The sequence below is a fragment of the Canis lupus genome, chromosome 18 (assembly GCF_003254725.2).
Source record: "Canis lupus dingo isolate Sandy chromosome 18, ASM325472v2, whole genome shotgun sequence".
NCBI lineage: Eukaryota > Metazoa > Chordata > Mammalia > Carnivora > Canidae > Canis > Canis lupus.
The window spans coordinates 17529961-17536144 of NC_064260.1; the positions used below are offsets into that span (position 1 = coordinate 17529961).

The following is a 6184-nucleotide window of genomic DNA, read 5'->3' on the forward strand; positions in this document are numbered from 1 at the left end:
AGACTTGTTAAAAGATGGTCGTGGGGCTCCACTCCCAGAGTTTCTGATTCAGTGGGTCTGTGGTGGGGCTGGAGAATTTGCATTTTTCACAAGTTCCTAGGTGATACTGATGCTGCTGGTCCAGAGGCCACACTTGGAGAACCAGTGTTGAATAAATGAAAGTAATACCAATGACGTAGGAGTTTGTCCTTGATTTTCATGTAGCGCCCTAGAAAGAGATCATCTCTGTGGCTGACCCTTGCTGAAACCTGGTGCGCAGCCAAACCTTTCCAATTCACCCCACATCAGGGACACATAAACCACATCCTCTTCCCATTATAACAGGGCATCTCTCTAAGGTGAGAAACAGGATGGGTGGGGGGACCCCAGAGATTAACCATTTTTTCCTAGAAAGGCATACCCAAAGGGTTGCCCAAAGGGCTAAATTTCCAAATCAAGCTGTTCTTAGATCACACTGGACACATGGTCAGGTTTCTTTCTCCTTTATTTCCCTTTCTGATTAACACCATGTCAGGCTTCATAAGGCCATCTGCTTCTGCCTTTCCTTTTCTCACTGGCTAAAATGTGGGCCCGATCGGGATGCTGGTGAGACATTTTCTGCAGTGTGAATGATAAAGGTAACATCTTCAGGAATGGCAAAGCCACGAATTAGGAGCCTCAGTCCCAGGCACTTGGAAGCCACCTTGTTGACTCTGGATTTTCCTTGTTTAACTCATTATGTTGGGCCCGCTTGAGACAAGTCTATCCTGCAGCCCAACCAATATAATTAGAAGACGAGCTAGGAGCTGGGTGAGAATACACACATTCATTGCAGCACAGTGTTTAAATTGTGCAAACACATTCCATTCTTCCACAGTGATCATCAGTGTCCCACCCAGGGCTTCTGTTAAATTAGTCCTTTTTTAATTTTTATTTTTTGTAAAGATTTTATTTATTTATTCATGAGAGACCCAGAGAGAGAGAGGCAGAGACACAGGCAGAGGGAGAAGCAGGCTCCATGCAGGGAGCCCGATGTGGGACTTGATCCTGGGACTCCAGGATCACGCCCTGGGCCAAAGGCAGGTCCTAAACTGCTGAGCCACCCAGGGATCCCCAATTAGTCCTTTTAAAAAAATTTTTTTAATTTATTTATTTGACAGAGAGAAAGAGGGAGTGCGTGCATGCGCACAAGCAGGGGGAGCAGCAGAGGGAGAGGGAGAAGCTGGTTCCCTGCCCAGCAAGGGAGGGAGCCCAAAAAATGGCTGGATCCCAGGACTCTGAGATCATGACCCGAGCTGAGGGCAGATGTTTAACCGACTGAGCCACCCAGGAGCCCCAGTTAGATAGACTAGTCCTTCGATACTTCACTCTTCTCATTTCCACTTCCATCTCTCCTTTAAAAAAAAAAAAAGATTTTATTTATTCATTTGAGAGAGAGAAAGCACAAGCGAGGGGAGGGGCAGAATGAGAGGGAGAAGCAGGGACCCCGACGCGGGCTCAACCCCAGGACTCTGGGCCCATGACCCGAGCTGAAGGCAGATGCTCAATGGACTGAGCCCCCCGGGTGCCCGTTTCCTTCTCCTTCTTGACGTTTCTTTGTCTACCATCCTTGCATTTATTCAGGCCTAGCAATCTATGTAATTTCACTTCATGCTTTTTTAGTATTTCTTCTATAGCTGCTTTAAGGTCCTTACAAATGTCTCAGGCATTTTTAATATCTCATAAGAACTTTTGAGTATCTGAGTAAGCAAATAACTACCCAAAAGAATACACTTGTTTGAAATGGTCATTATCAACTTTTCACTTCTTAGTGAATTTATAGGTATAATTTACGAATTAACAAATATTTTCATTTAGAGGATAATATGAAAATTATATCCAGCAGAATCTTAGCACAGCATACCTAAGAAAGAATATATACATATATTTATGATTTACTTATATGTACATATTTATTTATATTTATTCACATATATTCCCCCTGAACTTTAATTTATATATGTACACATAGATACCTTCAATTGAATAAAAAATCCTATAAAATATATACTCAAATCCCTATTCATTTAGTAATCAAATAGTTTAATCAATTTTGTCTCTTTGTAAACTCAAAAGGCATTCACATAATGTTTAATGTTCTTAAATTTGGGGGTTTTGCCCCCCAAATAATGTATTATTTATTTAAAAAACCGACAAAAAACAAAAAAAGACCTCCCGGGATTGGCACTCAGACTGTAGGACACATATCACTGCTAAGGTCCTATTCAGTCCTGATTGTACATCAATTTTGAAATATTTTTGGTGTCTAAGGAAGTCACAACTTTTCAGAATCAATTGCTCAAAGCAGCCAGTAAGTACTCTTTGAATTCCTTTCTGAATTGTCATGTTACTGACCTGGTTTGGCCAAGATTAAACAATTTGAAGTGCCAATATACATCACAGTTCATCTTCCTCCCCGCCAACTAATATAATACTATTTTGTACCTCCCTCCATTCAAAGCACCAGTAGTCAGGCAGCCCACTTTCCAAAAATAACAAACAAACAAAAAAACAGAAAACACAGCTTTAAAAAGTAAAGTAAGTACTCAGAGCATCATCAATACAAAATTATAAGCACATGTTAAATTTTATTTAAAATATTTTAGAGTGCCTTCAAATGTACCTTCCTTAGAAGGGAACAAGTATATATATATAGTCTATTAAGCTCTAATGCTTCAGGAAACCACAAAACAATCATTTTATCACCTGAGCCAGCTACTGATCATAGAGATGAGATTAGAAGCCATGACCAGGAGACTGAAACAATGAACATTTGCGGCCGGTTACAGGAAAAAAGCAAACCCAGAGACATATTCATTACCTGGAAACCAATGCGTAAGACAGAACTGGTAGTCAGATGTCAGGAGAGCCATCATGAGTTATGCAGCACACATACACTCAGGAGTTCAAAGCAAGTCTTGAATCTCATAGAAAACAAAGGCCAAAGCAAGGCACAGAGTTAAAAATCAAGAATTCAGAATCATATATTTAGCACATCATACTTTCCTGTCCATTGGTCACTTGAGTAGTTCTAGTTGCAACAAGAAGTGTGTGGTTGTTGCAGGTAAATCAGTCTCACCCATTCCTTCCATCATAGTGGCCTCCCAGAGACTGGGGACTAAACATGCTGTTCGTCTTCACTACTATTCATCAGTTGGGGCTGCAGGAGAAAAACCAGACTGGTTACAGCCTAAATAAAGAACTTACATTTTCTCTTTGTGTCTGAGTTGTAGTGTGAGTTAAATTTCCACCCTGCTACATTAGCTATTGGCTGGACTTCAAGCAGAATCAAAGGGCAAAGAGAGTCTGAAATTAGACATGGGAATGTCTAGCTGGCCAGAGAAGTACAAAAAGATAAAATTAAATGAAACACACACACACACACACACATCCCTTTTTTCTTTTTTTTTATAGCTTTATTGACATAACATTCACATACTGTATAATTTACCCATTTAAAGTATATAATTCAATGGCATTTAGTATGTTCACAGACTTGTACAGCCATTACCACAATCAATTTTAGAACACTTTCATGACCCAAAGAGAACCCCCACATCCCACCCTGTGCCATTGCTCTAGGCAACCACTAACCTACTGTCAGTATGTTTGCCTATTTGGAAATCTCATATAAATAGAGTCACAAAAATGTGCTCCTTTATGACTGGTTTCTTTCACTTAGCATGTTTTCAATATTCATTCATGTTGTATCATGTATCAGTACTTCATTCCTTTTAGTTGTTGAATAATATTACATTTGATGAATTTACCACATTTTATTTATCCATTCATTGGCTAATGGACATTTAGGTAGTTTTTATTCTTCGGTTGTTATGAATAATGCTGCATAAATATTCATCTACAAGTTCTTGTGTAGACAAATGTTTTTATTTCTCTTGGGTACACCTACAGGTAGACTTGCTGAATCATATGGTTACTCTGTGTTTAACTATTTGAAGACCCATCGGCCACTATTTCCAAAGTGGCTGCACCATTTCCCATTTCCATCAGCAGTGCATGAGGGTTACAATTTCTCCACATTCTTGCCAGTTAGTTGTTATTATCTGCCTTTGTCATCATAACATCCCACCCTCTATTTAAAAATCTCAAACAGATCTTCTGGACCTTTGGATCTGGCAACTGAACCAATTCCTTGGGTAGCAAAGCCCACCTACAAAGGACAAAAATCTGTGGTGCCTGGGTGACTCAGTCTGTTAAGTGTCTGACTCTTAATCAGCACGCAGGTCTTGATCTCAGGGTTGTGAGTTCAAACCCCATGTTGGGCTCCATGTTGGGCTCCACACTGGGCATGGAGGCGACTTAAAAAAAAAAAAAAGGAAAAATTCTGAGAAAGCAGAAAGAAAAAGTCATGGGGGATCCGGGGCACCCAGTCTCTTCTGACTATACACACAAAAGAGGCCTGGATTGAGATTGCTTCTACCTGAATTTGTTTGAGGCATGGCTAGGGCATGATATGTGGGTGAGAGAAGATGACCAAGGGTTGAAACTTCACTTGAAAATTCACTGGAGAGGGGAATATGGAGCCAATGCTAAATTCAGACTATTATCTTCTCTCTATTCCTATTTGATATTTTTCCACCAGAGAACATACTAAAAACCTTGGGGATCCCCTCTACCTTTAAAGTTCTATGATTCCGTGACTTTCTTCCTGTAAGTACAATTTAAATTGATCATGGAATGTATCTTTTTTATAAATAGAAGGCTTTATCTTAATGAGATTCAGTTTAAGTGTTTTTAATGGTTTTAAAAGTATTTTTACTTTTTGTTCACCTGAAACTAATATAATATTGTATGTCAACTCCACTTCGATTAAAGCAAAATTTTACTCTTAATGTTTTCTGTAGCTTGCTGAAATACTGTAATTCTATCCATAGCAATTAGTGTTTCCTGGAAGTCACTAAATGTTCCCTAAAAGTCTACCTAAGAAAAAAGGTGAATCTAATTAAAAGGGAGAACATACATTTATTCATTGGAAAGTACACTGATTACTATTTAGCCAGTTAGAGAATTGTGTTCTTTCGCCCTTGAGAATTGTGCCATGGAGTAAATTAATTTCTTTGAATTGCAATATAATTACCACATCTGAAAATTTAGGGAAAAAAATGAAAGAGAAGGATGGAGGATTCCAAATAAATAGGGCCACTGCCAAGCAAAATACCAACCAACCAAATTAGAAGATATTACACATGCTCTTCCTTATTTAACATGGAAGGAAATTGCAATTATTATTTGGTTAATAAGGCACTTCCTGGGCCCTAAAGTTACTGGTTCTTCACTGCAACGTACATTTGTTGTGCAACTGCTGTGAGCCGGAAACCTTGTTAACTGCCAAAATAAATAAGAGAGTCTCTGCTGGCGAAAAGCAACAGAAGGCTTGGCCTCTACCAGGCAAATGCACATTATCCAGCTGTAATCCATTCCACAGCTAGATAGAAAAGAAGTAGAGTGGAAATGGTGAAAAGGAGTGATTTACAGTTACCTGAACTGGGGTAGGAAGGGGAAGAGGAGAAGGATGGTAAAGGAATAAGGGGGTAGGGAACAGGACCAGTGAACATGGCTTCATAAGGAATGGGAAAGATTTCACCAAGCAGCGAGACACGAAGACATTTGGGAAAACATTCTAGTGGGAAAGCAAATATTTTGGAGATTTATAAGACTTAACCATAAGAAAACGTCAATAGTCAACCATTTGTGGCCTATAAAAATAGCACATTCACATAGTTCCAACTCATACAAAACAAAATAATCCCCCTGGATGTGGAGGGTGAATGTTTTTTAGGACTTGTAGGAGAATTAGAGAAGAAGTTGGGGTCAGAGTAGGAAGAGCCTTGAATTGCCTTCTAAGGTTTCAACTTTATCCCATAGGTGATGGAGTAGTCAATTCAAAAAAGAACTTTTGACAAATAATCAATAGATTTATTTTTAAGGTTTAAAGAATTTCAGGCTTCAGTGAAAGCTATATATCATTTTCAATACCATAAAGAAAAAATTTTAATGATAATATCCATTGCTATTAAGGACTCGGGGAAATAGGATGTTCCCATACACTGCTGTGTGTAGAAACTTTCTGGAAGGCAATTGGAATACCCTTTGACTAAAGTCCTGCTTCTAGGACTTTATCCCAAGGAGAGTCATGGATATTTAA

At 39.0% G+C, this 6184-nt stretch overlaps 1 long non-coding RNA gene across 1 annotated transcript; it reads right to left on the reverse strand.

The window, feature by feature from the left end:
* Positions 1-1100: 1100 nt before the first annotated feature.
* On the reverse strand, positions 1101-3369 carry LOC112661445 (uncharacterized). The gene is made up of 3 exons (XR_003137710.2): positions 3226-3369; positions 2840-2942; positions 1101-1373 (listed from the first exon to the last, which is right to left on the reverse strand). It is a non-coding gene; the product is annotated as an uncharacterized LOC112661445 (long non-coding RNA).
* Between the last annotated feature and the right edge of the window lie 2815 nt (positions 3370-6184).